We start from the raw sequence: 12,791 nt of genomic DNA on the forward strand, positions 1-12,791 counted from the left end.
GGGGAGCTCGCAGCCACCCGCCCTCCTCGAAGAGCGAGCGCCGCGAGCGCAGAGTTCTGGATGGGAAGCGCTCACAATGCTCACAGTCAGCTCCCTCGAGAGCTGACTGGGCATGCTGCACCCCGAGACAGGCAACGCATAGCTGGTGTGAATCCCCACCCGTGATGTAACGAGTACAGGGGGGAACACACTTTCTATACTGCTGCTTTTCGCTCGTCATATTGACACTCGTTAGTTTTTTTATATATAGAGATATATAGTGATAAACTCCTGCCTACAACAGTCAAACACAATTTTTCACACACACAGATTTCAAACACACTCGATAGCTGCTGAAGAACAAAAAGCTAGCGGCTTGTGGATTCGGGGTTATTTATAGCTTCCTGGTCGGTGACGTCACTCGCTATGACGCTCCATCTTTTCATTGACGGATTTCATTCATACTTCAGACGCGTCACGCTGGGGGGCGTTCCCACTGCGAGTCTCGCAGCGAGAGTTCCTGAAGGGGAACTACTTCTTATGATCTCAGAGGAACACTTATGTTCAGTAAACCACAAATCAGAACCAATGTCAAACAGAGATGTCTGTCTGTTCAAGGGGTTAAACTGTGGAATAGTCTCGATGATGAACTAAAAACATGTAAATCCATTAGTAGTTTTAAGAAATTATATATAAAAAAAAAGATTACATTATACAAAGCTGAATGAATCTAGTTGCTTTTTCTTTAGTCATTGAACACAAGATGATTTTGGGATGTTTTGTGTGCTAAATAAATGATATGTAAAAAGGATCGGCGCAATAAGCATAAGCTTCAGCCGACACCTTTTCGGTCTATCTAAAAAAATATATATATATATATTTATTTTAAATATTGTTTTCATTGTAATTTAAATTTTGTTTTTATGTTTGTTTGTAAATTGTTTTTCTTTCTTTTTTTTTTTTCTTTTTTTTAAGTTGAGCGAAATAAACTTTAACTAACTAACTAACTAACGAATGGCTGGATATGCGATCGTGTTCAGTGACGCCAAATTGTAGATTTAAAAATCTTGCTTCCCCTTATTAATTGATTTCATGGAAACAGACACCAGTGATTTTGCCAAGATATCTAATTTATTTTACCATTTTATATAAGACATAAGGAAGAGAACGGACCAGCAAAAGATCTTCATGCATCTCAGTCATTTTCTCTCTCTCTCTGCCTAAACAAAGAACTTCAGTTTTTTTTATGCTGAAACATGTGGTTTCCATTAACATAGCATAGGATGTATATATTATGCTAGGTAGAAAAAAACACTGCATACATTCCATTCCAGATACACACTCAAAATCTCCCAAAGTCTCTCTCACACATATGCATTCAAAACGGTATGTGAACAGTATGATTCATAAAACACAATGATTACAAATGATTATGAATGTATATAAAAAGTATAAAACAGATACATAATACTTCTGATTATGAATATGAATTAAAAAAAAATAATAACACTAAAAACAACATTAAAAATATGAGATTGTAAGTCTTCAGTCGTAGAACGGTCAGTTCGGTTGTTCCCTGCCGGTTGGCCGCTTCAGGGCACCGAAGTGACTGTTCAACCAAATCCAGAGGCCAGTCTCCAGAGACTGGTGCCCTTAGTAGAATTTCTGGCAGCGTGGAAACTACTGCCACATATTTCTCAGTGGGTCCTGCACACTATAGAAAGGTTTCAGAATTCATTTCGGTTCTCCCAGATTTCTAGGGGTCCTCCTCACAGTGGTGGACCCCGAGCAGGCTCTGGTTATGGAGCAGGAAGTACTGACACTTCTGCAAAAGGAGCTATAGAAGGGGTTCCTCCTCCCAGCAGACAGTCAGGGTTTTTCAGCCGTTACTTCATTGTTCCGAAAGAGGATGAAGGGTTGCGTCCTATTCTAGATCTGCGTCAATTAAACAGCAGGTTTCAGAATCTCAAGTTCAAAGTATGCTTACGCTAATATGATTGTGTCCGTAATAAGATTCAGTCCGAGGACCGGTTTGTCACAATAGACTTGAAGGACGCTTATCTATCCATCCTCATCACAGGAGGTTCCTGAGGTTTGCTTTCAGGGGTGAGGCATACCAGTATCGGGTTCTTCCATTCGGCCTGTTTATCACCCCGCATCTTTACAATATGCGTGGATGCAGCTCTGGCTCCTCTGAGACTCCAGGGCATTTGCGTATTATACTATATCGACGATTGGTTGATCCTAGCTCAATCTGGGCATATGGCAGTTTGGCATCGAGATGTCGTCCGGTTTCATTTAAAGATGTTGGGGTTGCGACTCAACACCAAAAAGAGTGTGCTCCTCCCAGCTCAGAGGACCACTTTTCTAGGTGTGCTAGAACGATCCGCCGTAAATGGGGTAAAACTAGGCCAGTCACTCACTGTGAAGCAGTTTCAGACTGTTGGGTCTCATGGCAGCTGCGTCCAACGTAATTACTTTTGGCCTTCTGTACATGAGACCCCTGCAGTAGTGGCTCAGGACCAAGGGGTTTTCTCCGAGGGGAAATCCGTTTTCACATGATCAAGGTCACGTGCCTCGGTCATGTGAAAGAACCTTGGTTCCTCGCCCAGGCCCAGTGTTGGGGGCTTCTTGTCGACGCATTTTGCTATCGACAGATGCTTCCTTCACAAGTGCGGGGTGATCATGAGTGGTCACTCGGCGAAGGGTCTTTGGCAGGACCATCTTCCTTTTTGCACATAATTGGCTAGAAGTGAATGCGGTATTCCGAGTATCTCAATACTTCCTGTCAGACCCGAGAGGTCACCATGTGCCTGTCCTTTCGGACAACACACTGATGGTCTCGTATATCAGAGCAGATATCCTGTTGAGGCAGGGGCTGAGGCCCGGGGAATGGACACTTCACCCCGAGGTGGTGGAGCTCCTTTGGGAGAACTTCGGTAAACTCAGTCTACCTTTTTGCATCGTTTATACAACGCATTGCCCTTTGTGTATCCCTGACGTTGTACTAGGTGTGGTTGAGGCTACACCTGTACGCATTTCCCGATATCTTTGCTCCCGGGAGTTCTGGAGAGGGTTTGCCGGGTAGGAGCTCATCTATTATTAGTAGCCCCATTCCGGCCGGCCCGAGAGTGTTCTCAGACCTACTGTCCCTTCTAGATGGCTCTCCCATGGAGATTCCGATCAGGAGGGACTTAGCGTCCCAATCAGGGACACAATATTTCACCCTCTTCCGGAGTTATGGATACTGTGGGCTCGGCCTCTGAGGAGGCCCAGCTCATAGATTCAGGTCTCTCGACCGAGGTTGTGGAGACCATACTCCAGTCTAGAGCTCCCTCCACGAGAAGACTGAATATGCATTGAAATGTTAACTGTTCTCTGCCTGGTGCGGAGAACGCCTTCTGAATCTTGTTATCTGCCCAGTACTTGTTTTTTGCAATAAATGTTTCTTTGCTGGGTTATCTCTGAGGACAGATCCTAATTTAGTTTTCTCCGTGGTACATGAGGCTGAGGCCTGCACGTACTTGGATTTGCACCTGGTATGGTGATATTCTTTCTTCACCCCAGGCCGGGTTGTATTCCTAGGTCACTTCTAAATTTGCGGGTCATTTGTGCTGCAGGCCTTCTGTCCTCCACCTAATACCCCAGATCAGGAAAAACTTAATCTGTTATGCCCTGTCCGGGCTTTGGATGCTTATGTCCACAGAGCTGCCCTGTGGCGTATATAAGAGCAATTATTTGTTTGCTTTGGGTTAACTAGTTAGGTTGCCCTGCATCTAAACGGATAATGAGCAAGTGAGTAGTTGAGGATATCTCACTTGCTTATGAAGCGGCCGGACAGCCTTCACCTTTGGCTGTCCGGGCCCATTCTATGAGGAGTATGGCTGCCTCTATGGCTCTAATTTTGGGAGTTTCCCTTCACGACATTTGTGATGCGGCAGGCTGGTCCTCGCCACATACATTTGTCAAATTTTATGACTTAGACCTCTCCACTCCTGGTGCTAGGTTGCTTGCTTCTAGTGTGCGCAAGGTCTTCACACAGAACGGGCACTTGTCATTATGGCATAGTGGGTATGGGGTTCCCATTGCGTAAACGCAGCGGGAGTTCCCTTGATAGGGAACGTCTCTGGTTATGTATGTAAACTTAGTTCTCCTGAGAGGGAACGCAACGCTGCGTTCGCCTGCCATACTTCCTGCATGCCCTGGTCGACTTGCTTCAGGCTTTTCAGAAGCTGTCACGCTCTGCGTTCAGGGGTGATTTATAGTTTCCTGGTCTATGACGTCACCTGACGTCCCGCTCTTTCATTGGGCTGATTATACATGTGCTTCATGACGAAACACTCGGAAGTGTTCCAATTGCGTAAACGCAGCGTTTCGTTCCCTCTCAGGGAACTAAGGTTACATACGTAACCAGAGATGTTTTTTGGAAATGATAGAAGTGTATATATATATATATATATATATATATATATATATATATATATATATATATATATATCCTTTTTTTTTCCAAATATGTAGGGTGCCCAGGATGTTGGAGACAGTGATTTATCACAAAGGCAAAACAAAGAGACGGAATGTGCATCTCTCGAATTGGTGACTTTTTATCTTTAGTTTGCTTTCCTTTTGTCTGATCTCGTATTATAATTGTATGGGTCTATTTTGTAGTCATCCTTAGTTTAAAAAAAAAACACAATATTTTGTGTACAATATCACAATATTTTCTTCTTAAACAGAAAAGAGAGAGCACAGTCGACCCTGAAGTGGACCCTACACAGGTTGTTTTAGTTTATATTGAGTTTTTTTTTATTAATTTTTTGGAAATTATAATAATTATAATGATTTTTTGCCCAGGATGTTGGATATAGTCATTTGTCTCCATACCAAAATGAAGAGGCTGAATGTGCATCCCTCGAACTGGTGACTTTTTATCTTTAATTTGCTTTCCATTTTGTCTAACATAGACATTGTTTTAGAAATAAACCCCTCTCTCACCCTTTTCAGGACGTGTGGGTCCTTCAAACAGTGACTTGGCATCAAATTGTGCTACCACAAGTGAAAAGGTTAATGGTACTTTTTCTATTAAATGTAACTAATTTTCAAATCATACAATGACAAATTTAATTAAGTAAATTCTTTGCCATGCCAGATCTAAGTTATTTATCCATTGCAGATTAATTGTAATGTGAGAAATATAAAACAATTCACTTTAAAAGTTATTTGCTAAATGAAATAAATCTAAAAGACAGTAATAATCATTATAAAGATAAATGGTGGGGGGGCGCATGCGCGCAGTTCATGGAGTAGTCGCTTTTTACAGAGCTCTTCTCCGCTGACACTAGATTTTGATTGTTTTTGTAAATTAAGTACCATCAGTTCACCTTACAGGCGATAAAAACCTTTTGAGAGTTACCAGTTATCATTTGTTTTGAACATTTCGTGAAATTTAAGTGGATTGAGCGCGATTTTCGTTATTCACAAACTTATTCGGTGTGCGCAAAATGGCGTCGAAGAAATCTTCAAAAACCGTTGCAGTTATTAAGGAGGACGCAAATCCAAGTGATTCTATCGCACAGGGAAATGTGAACGCGATACTTGCTGCAATTGGTGCCCAAGGAGATGATTTAAAAAAACTGATAGAGGACAAGATGACAGCTCTAAGTGTTCGCTTGGATGCGTTGGACGCCACGCTGGTTAACTTGCAGTCTGAACAGACCGGCATTAAACAAAAAATGGTAGAGATTGAAGGTGCCCTGAACGGGACTGATTTACGCCTTGGTGCGGTCGAAAAGGTGTGTGAAGATTTGTGTGCGGAAAATAAATCTCTCTGGACTAAACTGAATGACTTGGAAGGACGCTCTCGCAGGCTAAACCTCAAATTTGTGGGAATAACCAAGGGTGAGGAGCGGGGTCGCCCCTCTGTGTTCATTTCAGACTTGATCACTGAGCTCTTCGGTCGAGACAACTTCCATAAACCTGTGAAAATCGACGAGCTCATCGGGCTCTGCTACCCAAGCCATCTGAAGGCCAGAGACCTCGCACTATTATCGCACGGATCCACAATGATCGGGATAAAGATTTAATCCTTCGTCTGAGCCGTGAAAAGTTTTCTCTGGAATATAAAGGAAAGCGGATTCACATCTTCCCTGACTATACTCCGGAGGTGACCGCGCGGCGACGTGCCTTCAGTTCAGTCACGAAAGCTCTACGGGAGGCTGGATTGAAATGGTCCCTGCGTTTTCCAGGGAAACTGACACTGCATCACAACGGGCGGGAGCGCACTTTTGAATCTCCTGAGGAGGCTAAGAAGTTTGTGGATAACTTGTCGAATGACTCAGGGTAACTTTTATGTGTGACTCTACTTAGCTTGATCTGAGTATGGTCCTCGATTATCTGAAGTGGACTATTTTTGGATTATTTTGTTATTTTCATTGTGGTACGTAATTCAGTTGAATGATTATTTGCGCGGCGGAGAGCAGCTTTATTTCTGTGGGTGTGTGTTAGCCTACTCCTTGTGTGTTTCGTTATTTCTGCTCTTTTTGGGCTAAGGTAAGCTAAGTTTAACTTTGCACTCTTGTTGTCTCCGAGTTGATGGGGAATACAAGCTGCTTCGGTTCTTGGAGCAGCTGTGGGGAGTTCGTGAGTTCTTTTTTTATGTTTTGTGTTGCACCAGATAATGCTACGATTATTACTATTTTTGTGTTTATGTTTTTTAAGATGCTGTATGAGTAGTGGCACTATTACTAATAGTAATGGCGATGCTGAAGTGAATATTACATTTGTAAGTTGGAATGTAAGAGGAATGGGACACCCGATAAAAAGGGGAAAAGTTTTTGCACATTTAAAGTCATTGTCGGCTGATATTATTTTTCTTCAGGAAACCCATATTAGACCCAGCGAACAGGTGCGGCTTAGGGCAAATTGGATCTCACAAGTTTATCAATCCACTTTTTCCTCTAAAGCCAGAGGGGTGGCTATACTTTTTAGGAAATTTATTCCTTTCCGAATGCAATCTGTGGTGTCTGACCCTGCGGGAAGATATATTATTGTATCCGGATGCATTAATAATTTTCCGATTACATGTATTAATGTTTATGGACCAAATATAGATGATCCAGCTTTTTTCAGGAAATTATTTGGACTTATTCCAGATACTAACTCGACTAATGTGATAATTGCTGGAGACTTTAACTGCTATTTTGATCCTCATATTGATCGTCATTCTTCACAAGTTCCCCATCCTATTCAATCTGTTGGTGTTTTAAATAATCTGATAAAATCCATGAATCTTGTGGATGTATGGAGATTACTTAATCCGACTGCTCGGGATTATTCTTTTTTTTTCTAAGGTTCATAAATCCTATACACGTATTGATTACTTTATTATTGACTCCAAACTAATTCAGGGGGTGACTCAGTCCAAGTATAATAATATTTTGATTTCTGATCATAGCCCTGTTTCTATGGGTCTAAAAATTTCACTACCAAAGGCGCAGTATTGTTGGCGTTTTAATCCTCAATTATTAATGGATAAACAGTTTCAGTCTTACATGTCTAAGTGTTTACACCAATTTTTGGAGACTAACGACAAGGGGGATGTTTCAGATTCTTGTCTGTGGGAAACATGTAAAGTAGTGATAAGAGGTAATATTATTGCATATGAATCCTCTTTGAGGAGGGAGAAGCGTAAGCGCCTGGCTGAGATAGAATCCACACTTCCATCTTTAGAACAAATGTTCCGTGCATCTAAAGCTCAGAGTGACCTCAACGCTATTCTTAAGTTGAAATATGAATATAACTCTATTTTGAGTGACCATGTCTCTAATTTGTTAATTAAACTTAAACAGAAACAATTTGAATTGGGAGATAAGGCAGATAAGCTTCTTGCCAGGCAACTAAAAGGTGTGCAGGCTAGTAGGGCCATTCATCAAATCAAATCTCAGAATGGTACTTTAGTAACAAACACATCCTAAAGAAATTAATAATCGTTTTGTTGAATTTTATAAGCAGCTTTACTCATCCAACTGTTCTGAACTGAACATTACAGGACAGCGATTCCTTGATGCGGTGGATTTTCCAAAACTTAATGAAGGTGCCAGAGAGGAATTAGAGGAGCCGTTTACTCTTTGTGAAATTTTGGAGGCAATTAATTCCTTTTCTAATGGTAAAGCCTCAGGCCCTGATGGGTTTGGTGTGGAATTCTATAAGGCTAATGCAAATGCAATTGCTCCTTTGTTACTTAGAATGGTAAATCATTAAATTGAGAAGGAAATATTTCCCGACTCTTTTTATGAGGCACATGTATGCCTTTTGAAGAAAAAAGACAGAGATGTTACGGAGCCTTCTAGTTACAGGCCAATAAGTCTTCTTAATTGCGATCAAAAAGTAATTGCCAAGATTTTGGCCACCCGTCTAAATAAGCATGTGGCCTCGTTAATTCATCCAGATCAAACTGGCTTTATCCCAGGAAGATTTTCATTTTTTAATTCACGTCGCCTGCTAAATATTTTGTACAGTAATCAGAGTAAGAGCTCTAAGGCAGCTGTTCTTTCTTTAGACGCTGAAAAAGCCTTCGATCGAATAGAATGGAGTTATATGTTTTCTGTGCTGGATCGATTTGGCTTTGGTGAGAATTACAAACGAATCATAAAAATGCTTTATTCTTCTCCCAAATCTGCAATACTCACTAATTTGGATAGGTCTGCTTTCTTTCCTCTTCAGCGAGGTACACGGCAGGGTTGTTGTCTAAGCCCATTGTTATTTGATCAAGCTTTAGAACCCCTGGCCATCCATCTTCGTAATCATCCTGAGATCAGGGGTATATCATGTGGTCATTCTGAGGTTAAACTTTCCTTATATGCAGACGACCTGCTTTTATATTTGAGTGATCCCTCTTCTGCTTTGCCATTCTTAATGGAATCACTTGAGGTTTTTGGCTCTTTTTCTGGTTATTCTGTTAATTGGGAGAAAAGTGTTTTCATGCCCTTGGGGGAAGGGTTGGATACTCAGTTTCAGAGGTCATTACCTTTTAGAGTAACAGAGGATCATTTCACTTATTTAGGGTTAATCATTCCGAAAAAATTTACACAAATTTTCACTCTAAATTTTGCAGAAGCCATAAATAAGTTAAAAATATCTATTGATAAATGGAGGGTGCTTCCGTTATCTTTAATTGGTCGGGTCAATACTATTAAAATGGTCTCTCTACCTCGCTTTGTTTATCTTTTTCAGAACCTGCCTATATATTTGCCACATTCTTTTTTTAAACAATTAGATTCTGTCATTTTGCCATTTATTTGGGGTTATAGAGCACATCGAATTTCTAAGGACCATTTGCAGAAGCCAAAAGAGTTGGGTGGTCTAGCGCTACCTGTTTTCCGTCGTTATTATTGGGCTGCTAATGCCAGGGCTATGATGTTCTGGCGGCTTAGTGATCAATCTGCTGATAAACTAATGGACACCCAACCCAGGTGGCTGTACATGGAGGCTCGGTCAGTTGTTGGTAGCTCTCTTGCTGCTATTCTTTTTTCGAACCCTGTACCTTTAAAGAAGTCACAATGTAAAAATGTTGTTGTGCTCAATTCCATTAGAATTTTAAATCAATTGAAGACTGTTTTGAATATTACGCATCCCTCAGTTCACCAGTCCATTTGTGATAATCATAATTTTTTGCCTGGCCAGTCAGATAAGGTATTTTTACTGTGGAAAAGCAAAGGGTTGACCATGATTAAGGACTTCTATATTGATGGAAAATTTGCCACCTTCGAGCACTTGTATAAAACCTTTGATCTTTCCCAATCACAATTTTTCCGATATCTACAGGTGCGCCATTATATTAAACATTATTTTACTGAGTTTCAGGAGTTAGGATCATTATCTGTATGATCTCAAATGCTTTTGGAGAATAAATCAGTCCAGATTTGGGGTTAGCTTTGTTTGGATGTTCTGACCCTATATTAGCATTGACATATTCTCAGCAACTGTCTCTTATGTTTGGTATGGTGGTGGCTAAAAGGGTGATCTTGATGGAGTGGAAGTCCACTGTACCACCCAGCTTTCATAAATGGTTGGCTGAAATGATTGCTGCCCTCAAGCTCGAAAGGATTCGTTTCTCTAAAGTGGATGCTTCTAAAAAATTTGATAAAGTCTGGGGCCCCTTCCTTAGGCATCTTTCTAAGAGTTGAAATATGTTTGAGCCTATATGTAATATGAATAACTACTCTCTTTAATCTCTTCACTCCATTGTTAATGTTTTGTTTTGTTAAAGTCTATGTATGGTTTTAAGGTGTAATTTCTCTTTCTATCTGGTGCGGGTTGGGTGGATGTGTGTGCGTTTTTTTTTTTTTTTTTTTCTCCCTTGTTTATTTTATGTTTAACATGCTTGTTGTATACATTTTGTGCATCTTTGTTTTGTGTTTGTATAAAAACTGTTATAAATAAAATTATGAAAAAAAATAATAGAAAAATAAAGATAAATGGTATTTTAGAAAAATAATTATTTGGTGATTCCCAGGGGAATCTTTTAGCATTTTTAAAATGGTCAAATGTTTATATATTTTCTAAAATGATAATACATTTCCACACATGAACTTAAGTTGTTTGTCATGTGAACATATTTGTAAGCTAGTGAAGAAGTAAGCTTAATATATTAAAAGTATATCTACCATTTTGTAACCTCTTTTTAATGAATTTTCCTGTATTACAGATTTGTGAGGGATCAGACAAATCACTTTGTATCTCTACTCACAGCAGTGAGAAAGAAGATACCTACTTCACATGTTCTTTGCCATGTCAGTGTCAGGGACCAAAGCAGTGAGGCAAGACGACACAGGAGACTGTCTCTCAAAAAGGGGGTTTTATTACCCAAAAATATTGAGAAGTTTACATAAGGACCAAAATTAATAACTAGGCCTTAAAAGAGGTCAACAAAAAAGTAACTGAATTTTAACTCAAATACATAAACTCATAACACAAGGTTAACTGAACAAGAACTGACCTGCCACAAAGAGACAGAAGGGAGCTTATATAACAGCTTGACAAAACCAAATAACATAGAAGGGGTAAACAAACTAACACTTGAGAACAAGAGCTAACTAAGGACAAAATCCCCCCTGGCACATGGTGAGACATGGTATGGCCTAATGAGCTGGCTTCTGGATATAAGTCTCCTCAGCCCTTAGCCACTCCTTTCGCCCAAGCAGGAAGGGACCGCCCCCAACAGTCAAGGTAACTCAACACAAAGAAACATGTGATTAGTGCATTCCCTGTAAATCAATGTAAAGCTAAAGCAAAATAAAACAAATCAAAAAACTGCATTGGGTTTGTTATTTAGATATCGTAGTTTAGATGACTGTAAATAATAATCAGTGCAACAAACTAAAGAGGTGAAATACTAAAATGGTAATCAAATGTTTAGAACTGAGGTGATATTACCCTGTGTGGCCCTAGCCATCACAGTCAGCCTTGTTTCTTTTTTATCGAACAAAAAGAGTGGCAAAAGCTAAGACAAGACCAGAAAGGGAGACTTTTTCAAGGACTTCAGTGGACTAATGTCATTGCCAAGGGCATCAAGTCTGTTCATCCCTACTGCAGCTTTGGTTTTAAGAGACACAGTGTGAAAACCCTGCAGTCACAGACACTGGCACCAATTTTTACATGTATGGCCTACTGTCGATTCAAAGATTACCCAGTCACTGTACATGTGGAAGTTGCAGAAGGAAACACCCTAAAAGCATTAGTGAAGCATTACCAGTGCGTGTAGGTGCACGACAGTCAGCAGCAGAAGTCCTTGCAACCAAGTTACCTCGGAGTTTGTATTTGGAGTCAATACAAAAAATTCCACCAATGGTAATTGATTCAGGTTGCAGGGATGATGCTCCATCCAAAGAAGTCCTTAAAAACATTGCGTGGAGTGAAAGAAAAAAAACCTGACGTCATTCTGATGAGCTCACAAGCTTAAAAACCATCATTGACGAACAGCGTGGTGAAGACAATGATGTTGCAGAGGGTAAAGATGCACCCAAAATGAATTATGCTCTGGTCAAAAAAGACCCTCTCTGTCTTCTACAAAAGATGCGAGGACATAGTGTACCTGGACACCACAGGGAGTATAATTCCAAAGGAAAAATCAGAAAGCCCCCCCCCACTATGTGTATGAACTGGTGGTAAGAAATCCGTCCAAGGGTGCATCACCTTTACCTGTGGCCACCTATGTCACATGTGACCACACAACATCTTCTGTGACCTACTTCCTGCAGGCTTTTCAGACGGATCTTGTCAGGATGTATGGAAATGGGGCAAACAAAAGGCCGGCTATGATCACGTGTGATGGCTCCCTTGTGCTCATGCAGTCTATTTCTATTGCATTCTGCAGAACAGGTCTGGATGATCTGCTGCAAAAGTACCTTCTTTTAATCAGTGGGCAATATCCTGCAGACACATTTGACCTCCCCAATCTTCATAGATGTTTAAGTCACATAATGAAGAATGCCAAGGATCTTTGCAAGAAACAGTACATATATTTTTTTTAGTATGATTACTTTATATTCAGTTTGAAATTAAATGTATGATTATAATCTTTGCTTTTGATCGCTTTCTTTGTAGAAGTCCCCAACACTACAAGCTTGCCATGCACATATTTGGCCTTCTTGCGTGTTGTACAACGCAGAAAGAAATTGATGAGGTGCTTCATAGTTCAGCAGTCCTCTTTTGCAGTCCCTGCAGTGGACTAAAGCACTACAAACATCTGCAGTTGCTTTTGCAGCAAAGGCAGACATTTGATCTGGATGAGGAAAACATAATTGCTGAAGACT

Source organism: Phoxinus phoxinus, assembly GCF_949152265.1.
Source record: "Phoxinus phoxinus genome assembly, chromosome: 4".
NCBI lineage: Eukaryota > Metazoa > Chordata > Actinopteri > Cypriniformes > Leuciscidae > Phoxinus > Phoxinus phoxinus.